At 35.1% G+C, this 15,770-nt stretch overlaps 1 protein-coding gene across 5 annotated transcripts in view; it reads right to left on the reverse strand.

The window, feature by feature from the left end:
• PALLD (palladin, cytoskeletal associated protein) overlaps nt 1-15,770 on the reverse strand; it is a 203,007-nt gene that overhangs the window by 141,708 nt on the left and 45,529 nt on the right. Inside the window, exon 1 of one of the 5 annotated variants that reach the window (XM_029960258.1) lies at nt 6,953-7,272. The exons of the other annotated variants lie outside the window; for them this stretch is intronic. The gene's annotated coding sequence lies outside the window, so the exon portion shown is untranslated. Of the gene's footprint in view, nt 1-6,952; nt 7,273-15,770 lie in introns of those variants that run through there. 5 annotated transcript variants of the gene reach the window in all.

Genomic DNA, 15,770 nt, shown 5'->3' on the forward strand with positions numbered 1-15,770 from the left:
TGAATTGAATTTAATGTGATTGTGGTGAGTTAGTGGCAAGCTCATGGCTGACAACACACCTTTCAGATGAATCTCTTATATTTCTCAAAACTGTAATACTTAAAAAAAGTAAGAAGATTAAAAGTATTTGAGACCAAGTACTCTAGTTTACAGAAAACAACATTCAATTATGAAGCCCTAATAACTTGCAAATCAATAAAAAGTAAAAAGAAACCTCCATCCAGGATGTATAGTCTTGTTCATACTGAAAACACAGAAGTGACAACAGTGGAACTTGGAGGTTTACCTTCAAAACTGGCAGACATCTTGCTGGAGTTATGAAAGTTAGAAAGTTATTATTATCCACTGTGACATACGTTGCAATCAATGCACTTTTTATATGCCTGATTACATGATGGCTATAGATGACAGTTATCTATGTTATAGTAGCTGAATAGATAAACCTTTGCATCTGCAATGTGCGATAAACTAGACCAGATTAAATGCAAAATGAAACCCTATATAACCAATACAAAACTATTTCATTCTTACATGGATACTATTCTCTTATCATCTCTCCCTTCCTTTTCCTTACTTCCTGTTTACTTCCAAGCTAGAGTCGGTAAATATAAACTTGTTGACCAGAAGATAAAATGCCTGATTCATTCAGGTCATGTCAGCAACTTAGTAACTGACACCAAGCAAGAAAGCTGTCAGCAGTTTTGTCAGTGCCTTGCATTATGTGTGACAGCAGTGAAATTTATTCAGTGACGCTCAGCCTGCAGAGATCGGTATCATTCTGCAGAGTGCCATAGGATGCAGAGAACAAGCACCTCAGTAGGTTTTCAATACTAGTGGCAGGTCTTGAAAGCTATTTACAGATAGCAAAATCAACATTTATAACGTTATTTTCTCAGACTACTGGTCTGGACTGAAACTGGAAGCTTTCTGAATTAATTTCCCACATTAACTAGCAAAACAATACTGATTATACCTTCTGATTCATAATGTAATATTATAAAGGACATTTTTCACAGTTGCTGCTGAAACGGTTTGATCTCTATGTAACAGCTGTCATATTTACAAGTAACTGTACTTTTCTGCAGCATGCTATGCCCTTATATCCTACCTCAGAGGTAAGTACAATAACAGATATAGCAGAAAGCTACCCATTAAAAGACGAAAAATAAGATTTAATACTTTGGACTCCCACATAACATCTGTAGTATCGTAGGACAGATTTAGAGTGTACTGTGTGAAAGGGTCTAGTTGAAAAAGCAGATAAGAGGAAGGAAAGGGTGGGGAAGGAAAACTGCCTGTCTTTGGAGCCTCAGTTTTCCCAAAACTTATGCCACCATTTCCTCAGCATCCTTTACACAACACTCCTTTACTGAAATTTCAAGCCATAGCAAAATCTGACTGATTTACTTGGTTCATGCAATTAGATACCTGTCATTAGAGTTAACTGGTGCATTACTGTGCATTTTATAACCTACAAGCAATCTTCCTTAGAGAAGGGTTACATTCACTTCCTAAGCCAAACCTGAGGACTAGTCATCACCTTTCCCTAAATAATAATGACTATTTTGTGCTATCTGTTCAGATACCAGTTAAAGTGCCTTTACACACCGTCACTAGCTGCCAGACACAGCACAGCTCTCACTTCAGTCTTAGTTTCAGCCTTAGCAGCCAAGTTTATATCCATGTTTGACGGGTGCCAATATGGTACGATCCAAGAGCACGCATATACCTCCGCTTTGTGCTTTGGTGACTATCTGCATAGTTATGACTGGTGCCTAATCCATGATTTCAAGATTCTTTTCAAACTCCAAGATTCTTCCCCCTACCAACACACACTGGCCTACCAGCTATGCCTCAAAGCATACCATGTGTATTTTTCACAACCATTATGTAAACTGAAATATGAAACCGTTCCAAGAACAGTTTTAAGTGGAAAATCAAAAATTCCATAGGAATCCAGCAGGTTAAGGATTAACACACAAGACTGCTACTCCTTTTTGCAATGTTCACATATGCTTGTTGTGGCCCCTGTAAGTCCTGTAATTCATTGAGCCTTATTTCCAGCCCTTTTCCATCATGACTCTTCCTGTTCGAAAAACTGGCTAAGGAGAGGTCATCTATTTTACACATGAGCAGTGTAATGCAGATTACACCAGCATTACAGTCAGAAAAAACAGGTAACCAGTCACTATGTTTGAGAAGAATGACAAATAACTGTATACTTTCAGAAACTCTATCAAAGCTGGCCTAAAGATATCTCAAAGAACAGAATATTCTGGTATTTATATGAAGACACAGGGATATTCCCACCTCTGCTTCACTTGATCTGTAAAGCACTGAGGGGCTCTGGAATTTATCAAAGACTTCAGGCATAAAATTAGTCTTTTAAGACTGGGCACCATAAAGGCCATGCTTTCTTTTATTTTTGTAGAAAAACTGTACTGCTTTATTCACAGTACAATTAGGATTGTCTAGTATAAAACAAATTCAGTTGGTTTCTAAATATTTCATAAGCATTAACACGGTAAAACTGAACATTGACACAACACATTAACATACCAGGGGCAGGAATGTCAAGGTGCCATAGCATACATTTTGACCTCTGATTAATTCTCACAGCAGTTATCCAGAAATAATAATAACTTTCCCACGTGCCTTGTGCACTTCAAAGTTACAAAAATCTGCAAAAAATTTTTAAACATTTACATTGTAGTTCATTTGAGGCAGAAATTAACTAACAGTAATTCATAAACTCTGGTTAATGTTTGGGCGTCTTTTTTTAGTGTTTAGATTTTTTTTTTTAAAGTTAAGAACAAAGTTCACGTGTGGTCTGTAAATAAGAGAGAGACGTAATGTTAAGCAAGAAACTAGTTCGAATGGGTGCACACAGCTACATAACTGGTTATTCTCTTTTTTTACAGTTTCCCTTAGCTAAATTTATTATCCTAATACTTAAAGATAGCAAAAAGCTCATAACTATTGTTTATAGGGTTATAGAACCCCGCTTATGTATTGTTTCCAGATAAATTACAGTGTATGCAGAATTACTGTAGGAATTGTAGGAATTGCCTTTCATTATTACTTCATCTTCCAACCAGGGGCAAGAATAAACAGTGTTTTTCACTGCTGTAACTTTTGATCTGTATTCTCTGTTTGAAACACCATGGACTTGTTTACACATTTCAAAAGTATCCATATAAAATAACATTCATCATCTAATACTTTCATTTGAGGGAGATTTGGATGGAAGTTTTATATCACATGTTATGCATCAGTTTATGGGAGAAATGTTATAATTGAGAAGAAATAACTGAGAGCACTGAGGGAAAAAACAAGATTTTATTAAGAAGAGTATTTCAGAATAAAAAACATGCGTAAAAAGAAAAAGGATTATTACAATCTCATCTTTCAGATTAGGGATATACTGTATGGAGATAGTCACAATAGTTTAAGAAAGGGTTTAGTAATATAAATTTTTCAATCCCCTTAAGAGCAATTCAAAATGCTAATTGAGAGCAAGCAATTAAACTGTATTCAATAAAAAGAGGTCGTAGTCCTTCCTTTTTACTTTGGAAATTTTCCGTAAAGTTTTTGGAATGGAACATATTTATGGTGATTTATGACAGGGAGATCTTCCTTATCTTCTCACTCTCTCTCAAATCAGGTCACCAACTACCCTGTAATGTCCAAAAGAATTCCTGAGATGTATTTGCTCTCATTTAAGAGAGGCATGTTTGTATTCTATGAAAAATATTCAAAGAAGCCATTTCTCCTTTTATTCAAAGGAACACTAAAAACTATTTGCTTTAACCCTGACCTTATCATTAAATGCTATGACCCCAACTCTTAGCCTCTAGGCAATTAAAAAAATAAATTGTTTGAGTACATCCAGCCAATAATTTCCATGTTAAAAAAAAGTCTAAGTTGGAGCCATGTGGTCTCAATCAGGCAGTAAAAACTCTCAGTATTTTCTTAAATGCACAACTGCAGTATGCCCATAACCTCTCTTTTAAATCATCTTAACCAGATCTGAATCACTCTCACCACAAATGATTCGGTGGCCCTGGAATGTGCTGGGGTAGACAGAGTTGCTCTGCAATGAACATTGAGACATTCCCCACTTCCCTAGTGTTAAGAGAATAGTCTGCAGGAAAAAAAAAAAAGTTTTCTAAAAGGTTAAAGCCAAGACAAAAAGTGACATCATAGTTCAATCATTCAAGAAAAAGAGAACAAAAATGCATCTACTGCCTAATAAATCACTGTTGTGTGCCACAAACCACAGTGAATCAACACAGCCAAAGAACAGCTTTTCTTGCTGAAGCAGAGATACCACAAGCAGCTGGCAAATGCCTGTGTAATTGTACTCACAGAGAGCCACTAAATCCATTAAGCTAGCCAGAGCAGAAGTAGTCAATCGATTAAAAAAGCTGAATATACATGATTTCAGTAACAATCTGTGCATCCTCTTACATTGCATTACAGTATTTCTTACCACGGGCTATCATGATTTTTTGCACAGTTTAGTATGTGTATGGTACTTTGTTAAAAGCTTATAGGCAGATCGCTTAGGATCAAAAAATTTTTTTGAGGTCCCTGCATTACCTGAATATATGCTGCTAGCTACTCCCCTCATCCACTTGAGCAAGTGGAAACAACAGACGCAAAAACACCTTCGCTTTCTCAGCACATCTCAGAAGGAGTTCCAAAATATTACTTATATATAAAGTTATAACAGAGGAAAGGGAATGTAGGTCCTTGGGGGCTCCTAAAAGTCAAGTTTAAGCAGCAAATGAGCAAGCTTTCCTTAAATAACTGTAAGATTCTTAAATGCCACTTCCTCTTTAAAAGTCTGTCTGGAGCCTGAAAGATTTCTTTCAGTCTTAATCACCTCAAAAAACAATTTAAACATGTGGCCAAAGTGATGTGCATTTAAAACAGGAATAGACCAGAGCCAAGACATTTGGATCCAGTTATTAACCTTATACTTCGTGGATGTTGGAATCCAGGGATTTTGGTACAGGCCCATCTCTGAACTCAACACTCATTGCCAAACCTCACAGTCAATAGAAAATACGCTTTAACATATCAAAGTAGGAAAAACAGCATAAAGATGTCAGATTTTTCCACCACATCAATGAGAAAAAATGTCATTATAGCACCCATGTAAATTGTGAAACTGAAAGCAGCTGCTGAGGCAACCTGACATGGTGCCATTGGCAGAGGGGGGTCCAACTCAGAAAAACACGATTCCATTTTTAGCTCTGAAAAAGAATCTTTGCTACTTCTAGTGTGTGATTCCTGTTCAGTGAATAACTTGCCATAAATAGAGCGAGTATCTGCTATAGAAAGAAATGCCTTAGTGCATGGTAAGAAAAATGTGTACTAAACGTCCCCAACATCCTAACTTATTGCACACTATGCTGCTGAGTACTGTTTCTCAGTCATTCCATAGTAACGTAATTTAGCGGAACATTTTTAACAACTACCACACCAAGTAGAGTATTCTTCCAAATGAAGGGTGAAAGTCAGAATGAGGGAGCTTTGGTTTCGAGTTTCTGAATTAGAAAAAACAAACATACAGATCTCAAACAAACAGTTAATTGACTGTGACTGCTATACTTTGCACAATCACCCATTTGCTCATTCAGCATATTTTTCACGTGACTAGGTTCACCTTCACAAGTTCCTAATCACTAGCAGTTAGTAAGTGGGTAGGAGGAAGGGACCATTCACCTTGTCAAAAAAAAATAAAAAATGAATAACTACTTGAAGTAAATGATGGAGGCAGAATTAAAGGAAGGGGAAAGGAAATTTTTTCCTTTTCAGATCTATTGTCCCAGTAAGGTTTGCTTGTGTGCTTGTTTTTGTTTTTAAAGTACATAAGTACGTTCAATCAGCTGGTCTTTCCCCCTTTATCAAATTTATTATGCAGTTGAACTTTTAGATTTCAAGGGTTTCTTATTTATTACTTTATTAAGATAACCCACCTAGCAAGACATAATAGCATGCTGATAGCAGGGCTTATCAGTAGCTTTGAAATAAATTGGTCCCTGTAGTGAACTTCCTTTGACAGCTAGATGGCATTTCTGAAAGCAAGTTGTTTGAATTAACCTACCTCCCTTCTGATCATTATAAAACTTTTCCTAAAGACAATACAGGGAGGTGAAAAAAAAGGTATTTGTAACAGCAATACATTTTGTTAATAAACTTAAAAGGCAGCAGTCTTAACACTTTCAGAAAGCAAGAACAGCTAAATAATTTTGCTTATTGAAAGAAAACCAAGTTTCTTTTTGTAATTCCTGTTATCTCTCAGAGTCATTTATCCAAGCCTACACTCTTTTACACTAGCTACATTAGCTTTCAATTGCATGCCCTAAAACAGTAAACTCTCAAAGTTTTTTCTTTTTAAAAAGAGATTCACTTTACTCTCAACACCGGGAGAGGAAGGGGGAGGGGGATGTGCTCTGAATGAATGCCAATCATTTAAAACAAGTTTATTTTGGGTGCCTATAAACTAACTGATCTTAAGAAGCATCTCATCCCTTTTCACTCCACCATCCTCTTGAACTTTAGTTCTACTCATATCCTTTGTGATGGAAAATCTTTACTTCCCAAGTTCAAAAATGAGTTACTCTGCTAGTTAAAGTTACTCTATACTATACATGGTTCAAAACAAAACAGGTTTGCAGAAAAAACAATAACAAAGCTATTTGGAAAGCTTTCCAAAATTGTACAGACACATAGGAATTTTGCTAAAATAGATACATTCTGATAGAGCTTTTTGGAAAGGGAGAAATGAGGAACATTTTACTGCTAGGCTCTGTTCCAAGACCACTGTAATAGCACACACTGTATGATTCACTCATGTACTTTTTTCCCCTCCTCTATTGTAGTAAGCTAAAGCACCTTATAGTTTCTTGCATCTTTATACATATTTAATGCTGGCACTTACCGTTGTGGAACAGAGGGACCCCCACCCCCCGCAAACAGGCTGATAGCTGATGGTCTCTGGGTCCTTTATTTCTTGACCAGCCCCAGCTCTTAGCTTTGCTGCTCTAAATTCAGTCTAGTTCGCAGAGGAGCACAGAAAAATTTAATAGACAGCTGAACTGCCAAATTCCAACCACCACGATCGGCAATGAAGACGTTCTCCCTAGTTCTGACTGATTCCAAAGAACAAAGCCTGCTGGCAACGAGGAAGCGGAGTTTAAGTCCTCTGGCTTCAGTCCAACTGTTGCTCTTGCTTTTGCTGCAGAGTACGTGAGAGTGTTTGCATGAGCTTGTAATGCATGTAAGAGATGGGGGCTGGGGAAAAAGAGGGTGTGTGTAAGAGGAGGAATGCTAGTCATATCCAAAAATAACATGAAGGAAGTCATGTAGTAAGCCGTCTCCCCTCATTCTCTCTCCTCTTATCGCATGTACTGAGAGTGTCTCTGCCCTAAGATTTTGATCTCAAGAGTAGGTAGGGAAAAAATTCCATTGTGACTTGCAGCTCATATGATTGCGCTATTAAATTGTAACTGGGGAGCTCTACACTTACAAGAACACGTCACGAAACACATGATTTAGTAGCGATCTACTTCATAATACTGCAGCCAGCATGCATTTCACAGTGTGTGCGTTTGTTTGCAAACTGGAGAGAAAAAACAGAAACTACTAATGAAGTTTACTACATGCCATAATAAAGTGTCACATTTGCCTGTCCAGAAGTTCCTAAATTTCAGTCCTAAGTATTTCCAGATACTGCTTAGTGTTGATTTTCAAAATAGCAAATGTTGCAAGTTTACAATATAATCCAGAAATGGGGATATAAAAATCTTTATATAGTTTAACTGTGCCGTGATTCTTCAGAAATTTTTAAAAACTGATTCCACATACTGAACAGTATTCTCTGTCAAAATGAAAATCAACACCTATAAACACAGCACAAAGAAGAAAATCCCACATAAAAAATAAAAGAAATTAAATTCCTTCCTGGATAGTCAGAAAGCTATAATGTAAAAATTGTGAATTTTCTTTTTCTGTTAAAAGCCTTAGAATATTGATTTTAATCATTGTGAGCTTTTAAAAAATCTTTAAAATTGTCATTAATAAATAAGCAACAAATTTAAGGAAAATAATAATTCACTAATGATACCCCAAATATTTTTTTTTAGTACTTGTATTTAATCAAGTCTCCATCAAATCAATTTGAGGACCTCTAAAACCACTTATAAGCCCAGAAACAGTCTCTATGATCAGCTAATGTTACGGGGAATCTTTACTTTTTTAGTAGGGCTTCAGTCTCATGGAACTGCCTTCAAAACATTACAAGATAACATAATACAAGTTATGTTTTTATCATGCTACTCTCTGTGAAGAGTTTAATTAAGATTTAATTTAAACATAACAATATAAAGAAAGGTCAAAGCAATTTTGGATTCCATTTAATCTCATGCAGAATAGCTTAGCCCATGATTTTGAGGTATCTGATATGGTGCTGGGTATTTCAGAACAAAACTGGTCAAATTCCACTATGAATGGTTTTGAAATACGAATCTTCACAATCGAAATAAAAGTGGGAAAGAAGGAAGAAACTAGTTAGAAAATAGACTCCAGTGTGCAGGTTTCAACAATGACAGCATGAACCAGCCTCCTGTTTACACAAGACTTTGTTCCTCGAAGAGGGAGACAGTATAGTTCAGGCCTATGATTTCCATATCCAGCATCTGTACTTCTGGATCTACCTTTTTTTTATTCTTTAGTAAAAATAATGAAGTTTTGAATAGGAGCTTAAGTTTAATAGAACAGATATAATACATTTTCCTTCATTCCTATTACATTAAAGAAATTACAGCGTTTTTCCAAAACTAGTAGCAAAATAATTTAATGATAAATTTTAAAACTACAAATACACTCTATGTTGAAGGTAAATCTCAGAAGCCCATAGAAACCATCTGGAATGTAAGGAAGTTATGATGATTTAAGTTTGCCTTCCTGCATATTCACTAGAGACTGAATTTCAATATATTATAAGGCTATAAAAGTTATAGTAAATCCAAGTTCTTTATCAGGATGTTCACCGAGTCCTACTGCAATGTACTCTTTTGTGGGTTCTTGGTAGCATTACAAAGTTTGGCTTCCTTTGCTGTGCTGAAGTTTGCCAGCCAAAATTTAACCTGAAAAATTTCACATGCAAGTAAAGTCCAAGAACAGATAAGATTACCTGAGAGCCTTTAGTCCACACCTTATCCTATCTTGCACATCAGGTGCATTAAATTTGCTGACTTGGCTAACTATAGTTCTAACCTGAAAAACAAACGCTTTGAATGGATAACAATAAGCCCACGTCTAGTTCCCTATGCAATTGAGTCTCCAGATGAGAGAGGTTAGTCCAAAACCCAATTTAGTCTAGACACTTGAATTTGTTTTGCTGTTATGGAAAAGTAGAGGCCTGACGGAATATGAATTCAGTAAAGTTATAAAACATAAAGACAAAAAAAGGAAGCAAACAAAAACGTTATGCGGAGCTGTCACCTCTTTTCCTGTCTGAGCATTGTTATCATAACCAGACCCAAAACTGCAATGCTGTTTTCAGGAGAATTTGAAATCCAGACAATTAAAAATTCCAACCTTATATGACAAATTAACGTTGAGTGTTTCAGTAGCTGATACTCCACAATATTAATCCATCAAATGAATCATTACTAGCATAGACACTACATTCTCGTTATTCTCTGTTGTCTACATAGGTGGAACACATGCAACACAAAGAAAAAAAATACACAAAACCCCTGGAATTACTTGTTATTGTGTAATTAGTGAACTAAAAGATTGAATTTTTTTCAGGGGCCTCAGTTGCATAAACAATTACTAATAGTGTTGTCATTTATCTCAAATATAATGAAACTCTACAGCATTTAGGAAACTCACAATTGTATATTTGCTAATTTGCAGCTGATCTGCTCCAAGTAATATGTCTTGTTTTCTGCCTGTGAACAGTTCAGTTGCAAGTTTCAAATGAACATCAATCAAAATTCAGCTTGTTTTCCAACGATTTTCATTTCTAAATAAGGAAGGAAGAAAAAGAAAATATATACATTACCCTATATACATAATTATAAAGAAAATATAATAAAGAAAATATATATATTACAAATTCTTTCATTGAAATATCATCCCTATTACATACAGAAATGACACAGTTTGTGTTCATAATGCTTTGACTGTTAAGATATAGCCATCATAAATTGATTGATGGATATAGTAATTTCTGAAGCATTAGATAATACATCAGAAATTATAATCAGCAAAAAATAACACAGATTTTAAAGAGTCCTTAAGGGTGATCACAGTGTTGTAAACAATGTCAGAGCTACTGCTAGTAGCTTCTAAAAGTCAAGATTTTCTCATATTACTATATTGTAAGGTCCATTCAGAGAGGTTATGGCGGGCCCTCCTGGACTACTTGCATCAAAAAGCAATTATATTTCATTTTTTCAGTCTTCTAAGAATAATAGCATAATACAATAATAATCATGCATTAAGAGGAAAAAAACAAATTTTACTCTCTTCTTTTGAGCCTTTACTGGACAAAAGCTCTGGTAAATTGGGCCATTTAACAATTTCAGTGTCTTGTATTTTGTACACAGTAATGTGTTTCCAATATAGCCAAAGTAAATTTGGCATTCAGCAATAAGGGTCAGAGTGTTTGGATGTAGGGAATACTTGCAAGACAAGGGCTATAATCTAATAAAAGAAACAAAGCTGGTGAAAAATGCAAAAAGGTAGAAGACTGAGGTCAGACAGTCTGTATTTTCCTAATTTAAATATTTTCCTTCTGGTATCTACATACCTAAATTGTTTAAATGATGACTCATGCCAAATTTATCTTTGATTATGAAACATTTAAAGGTTTTGCTTTTTCTATCCATACAGCCTTTCCATGGTTTCTGCGACTACTGACCCAAAGCATGATTGTTCCCCATCTCCTTTGCTCTCTCCTAAAGATCTGTGTTCTTTTAAAAAGTGAAAGTATTTCTGTGGCATAGGGTTAGAGAGGAACTTTTACTCTGTAAAGATAATGCGCAAAGTATTTGCATGTTCTGAAATTATTTAATATTGAAATTTCATTCTCTGAAGGGCCTAAAGAGCATTGAGACATTTTTGAAAGCGAGATTTACTGTATAGTTTCAAATCCTTTTTTTTTGTCACAGAGGTATAGTGTAAGTCAATATTTATTTAAGAGAAATAGAACTACCCTCCTTCCCCACATTTTTTGATTAAACTTTTACAGAAAATATTATCTAAATAAGAGGAAAATGAAGTTTTCATAATGCTTTCTTTACACAAAAGCTTTCTTATTTTAAAGACAAGAGAATATACATAATTCTGTCTTTGGGTTCTCCAGTGTTTCTATTTACAAACATTGTTAATTCACTTATATATATGCAGTAGAGATGCAGAACAAGGTATTAGAAACAACTGCATAAGCTGTGTATAAAAAGGGATGTATTCAGATATCTCAGAATAATTGATGATATTTCTTCCAGACAATTCAAGGTCAGAATCAATATCATGCCTAAACTGAAGTTTCAAAGAAATCAAAAGCTTTTTAAAGTCAATAACTGGTAAAATGAATGGTACCTACAAGCTACAGCCTCCAACAAAATGCTATCAAGATTAGTATCTATATCATACTGGCAGTGTACGTACAGACGAGTTTGGTTTTCCAAGTGTTTTATAGTTGAATCATAACAAACTGATAGAAATACATATTTGTTACAATTATACTAATAAAAATCCTACTCATCTCTACTTAGGCCTGAGAGTCAGTCAAACCACATGAATGATATTTCAGAGCAAGAGAAGAATGTAGAAATCTTGTAGAGTATACATCTGTCATTCAAATAGCAACAGGAATTCCCCAGAGACCAAAAAGCCCAAGAACAGTCTTATTAACCATTACTTGCCAAATCAGCTACATCTGATTTCAATGGAATTTTTTTTACATTGAGGGGAAACACATGCAGGCATCCCAAGCCCAAACAAGTCAAATGGCTGAAGTATTTATTCAGAAACTTAAAGAATCAGCTACTTCTTTTGTTTATTTATTGAATCCATTGTAATCTCAGGTTAAGTATATAATAATCAGTGCTGAAATAGATTCCATTTTAATTACTGAGTGATTAAATGTAAAAGCACCTTAAAAGGGTGCATGAACTGTGATAATTGCAGGGTGGAGATGAAGGAACCAAACATTTCTAAAACTCAACTCATCTACTTATTTAATACATGCATTGTCCATATGATTCATACACTGAGGATATTCTGCCTGAGGTTATAGCTCGTGGGAATTATTCTTCTAATTGCTATTGAATATGAGAATCTTATGCTTTCTCTGATGCATCTATTTATCTGCAGTTTTAGTTCACCTTCATTCTCATATTGAGAGAAAATACAAACCTAGAGTGTAGAAATGGGTAACAGTTCTCCATTATATTCTGTCAGAAAGTAAAAATCCAAGTACATCTTTCTTGATAAGGCATATATGCTCATTCAGAATCGAAGATCTTCAGAAATAAATGAATACTTTAAAAGACATTAGAGAGAATTACACTCCTCCTCTCATAAAAAATTATAAATCCAATATAGAGTTAGAAAACGATACCAGCTTTGATTGCAAATAATGAGCTACACCTAAAAATTGTTTCAACTCTTGTGATGCCTGCTTGGCTGGTGCTAAAGAAAAAAACCTTAGGAGCAGTAAATTAGGGGTGAATAAGGAAAGGGTTTAATTGTGCCAAGGCAATAGATGCTACAAGACATGCGCGCAGCTGTGCCCGAGATGTTACATTTTATAATATTATCTGTCCAATCCCGTGTGTGTCCACCCCATAGTCTTTGCTCTGGACCACCCCGGGTCCACCCCGTGAGAATTGGGTCTGGGGGCTTTTTGGGACCACCTCTTCCCCATCTTCATAATCTTCAGAGCACAAAGGGTACATAGTCACCTAATTCCTGACTCCGTTTCGTTATTCAGGCCTTGATATGGCTGTTCTCTAAACAGCCTAGGCCTTGCCTTGACAAGAGACTAAACATTGCCACTGAATTCAGGGGTAGATTTGATATAGGGAGCATAGAATGGGGTAAGAGGGTTAAGGAATGTGTAAACCACTTGTATTACAGGGAAAGGGAGTGAGGATTGCTGCTTTTAGAGTCTACTTCTACTACTTATAAAACTCATAAAGCCTAAACAATTAGAAAAATAAATACTAATAGGGGCTTAAGGCATCACTTGTAATATAATTTTCAGTGTGAACGTTCACAAGTTCTGCTTCTATTCTGTCTCCTTTTTTCCCCATGATTTTATTTCCTGCCATTATCTCATACTATTTACTACAGAAAATCTATGAAGGACATCAGAAAAAAAATATTGCTTGAACACAATACAGAATATCCATGGTCACATTACTAAAGGAACTGGAACCACAGGCATTTAGCAGTCTGTCTTTCCAAGATGACAAGGCAAAAGGTTGGGACAACAGACCAGATTCCAATACCAACACAATTCTTGTGTTCTGTAAAAGCCGAGCAGCTGTTATTAGTTCTTAAAACAAGGTTTCCAGCATTACCGGTACATCCTTCTCTATGCCAACTGGTGTCAGCAGATGATGCTGCTGCCACCGGACCACCAAATCTATTTTATCAGAGAAACAAGAAGTCAAAGTCAGAAGATCATAAAATTTTTCTTTAAGTTTAAACTTAGAGGAGGTGGTTTCCTTGATTTAAAAAAAAGATCACTAAATCTTCTACAATATACTCCTTCTTTTTTTCCTTACTTCTGTTGCAGTTCTAAAAATCTTTTAAGAACAAAGACTGTGAAGGAGAATTATTTATATTAGTTCTTAGCTTAGTTCATGTTTGTTTCTTTTTCTTTTTTTTTTTTTTTAATATAAGCAATGCCAAAATCCTTGTGTTATGATCTAGTAACTATCAGGAGTTTAATAATAAAATGTAGCAATATAGCAAGAGGTCTGTGGGGTCCAAACCCTTCCACCCACCACATCTCATATTCCAAAGGTGGGGTGGTTTTTTTGTTGTTTTATTTTTAAAACCACGGTTCTTTCCAAAAGTATAGTAATCATTTTATCCCATTCTAGATGAGCCTTCAAAGAATACATTTCTGCACCCTCTATTAGTGAAAGGAGTATTAAATGAAGTAATCCAGAAACTGCTGCATTTCCATTTAAATAGAAGTATATTTAACATTGACACAAAGAGCATGTTGTAAAAAATAGAACTAAATAAAGTGTAGCTAAAGGAGGGAAGGAAACCCCCTATTTTTTCTCATGTCCTAAAGGTTCAGTTCTTGAACTGTGATGAACTGTTTTAACTGACAGCAAGGCAACCCTGAAATTCATATAACAGCTATTAAAAAGTAAGTTGCATTATTTACAGCAAACCCATGCAAAACTATAACCATTCTGCCCTTCTCACTATACAATAAATTCTTCTATTCTCAGCAAACAGCACATTGAGAACCAACAGCCACAAAGCTTTTAAATGGGAAGAACAACCTCCTTTTAATGAAACAGTGATTAGTTTAAGCCAAGTGAAAAATGCTTCATTTTTTTCAAGATGTGTTTACTAAGCAGTAGAAGTATGCAAAAGAGTTGATGGTCAGCCAGCATTTGTAAATTCTCATAACAAAAGCAGATAAATTGAAGAAACAAACCCTTCTATTGGGTTCTGTTGTCAAATTAATCAGTACACAAGAAGTTCTTTCACTCATAATACCAAGACTTTGCTTTCAAAAGCCCCTTATGATTCTTTGGTTTACTATTAACAGGACATGTAAATTGTTTGTAAAAATGCTTTATGTTAAACAAGAGTAGAATCTAAATAAGTCAAAAAACCATGCCCAACTGCTAAGGGAAAAACAATACGTATGTCTATTTACGTAAAAAGAGAATTTCTACCACTATTGGTGTTTCCTTTTAAAAGCAAGTTACAAAGGTGGTTAAAATTTTTCCTTCTCAAACTTTTGTAACATCAAATTTTGAGAGATACTATATATTAAAAGGTTAAAATATTTTCCATATCAAAGAAACAAGACCCAGAAATGACATTTAGATTTAGTGAATAAGGACTAGAAATAACTTAGGAATTAATATTTGTCATAATGCCAGTATTGTTATCAGCAGAAAAAGAAATTAAAGCAAAATTAAATAATTGCCAGAAGTATACCTTATTCTTGAAAATTTTTAAAAATAAAATCTCATTCTTTGCATATTCACTTTAGAGTCAACACACACATTTTTTTAAAATAAACTATGCAATTTCTTGAAGGATGATTTCCAGAAAAGATATTTTGGCACAAACACTGAGGATTGAGTCAGGTGGGGGAAAACCTCCCAATAGATCACCTAGCAGAGACTGCTGACTGGACCTTAAGGAGATCCCAGTTTATGCATTGCCTGGAACAGGCCTCACTTGAACATCAATCAATTCTTTTTATATAGAATCAAGCTTGCTTGGGCTGTTTGGATATCTATGGAGTGAAGGCTGAGTTTTACCAGGCTGCCTGCTTCACCTACTTCTGGTACAAATCCCCTTTCAAGATTTGAAAAAAATCTTAAAAATGCTATTCAGATGGATTAAGCATGCAGCAGTAATTCTTCAAAAGTAACTTGAGGTAAACCACATATTTCTATTCTTGAGTTCAGAGGAAAATGAGTTCAGGAAATGAAATCACAGATAAATTAAACAATAAAAATAAATAAATAAAA

The sequence above is a fragment of the Manacus vitellinus genome, unplaced genomic scaffold (assembly GCF_001715985.3).
Source record: "Manacus vitellinus isolate BGI_N305 unplaced genomic scaffold, ASM171598v3 scaffold_0_pilon, whole genome shotgun sequence".
In the NCBI taxonomy this organism is placed as follows: Eukaryota; Metazoa; Chordata; class Aves; order Passeriformes; family Pipridae; genus Manacus; species Manacus vitellinus.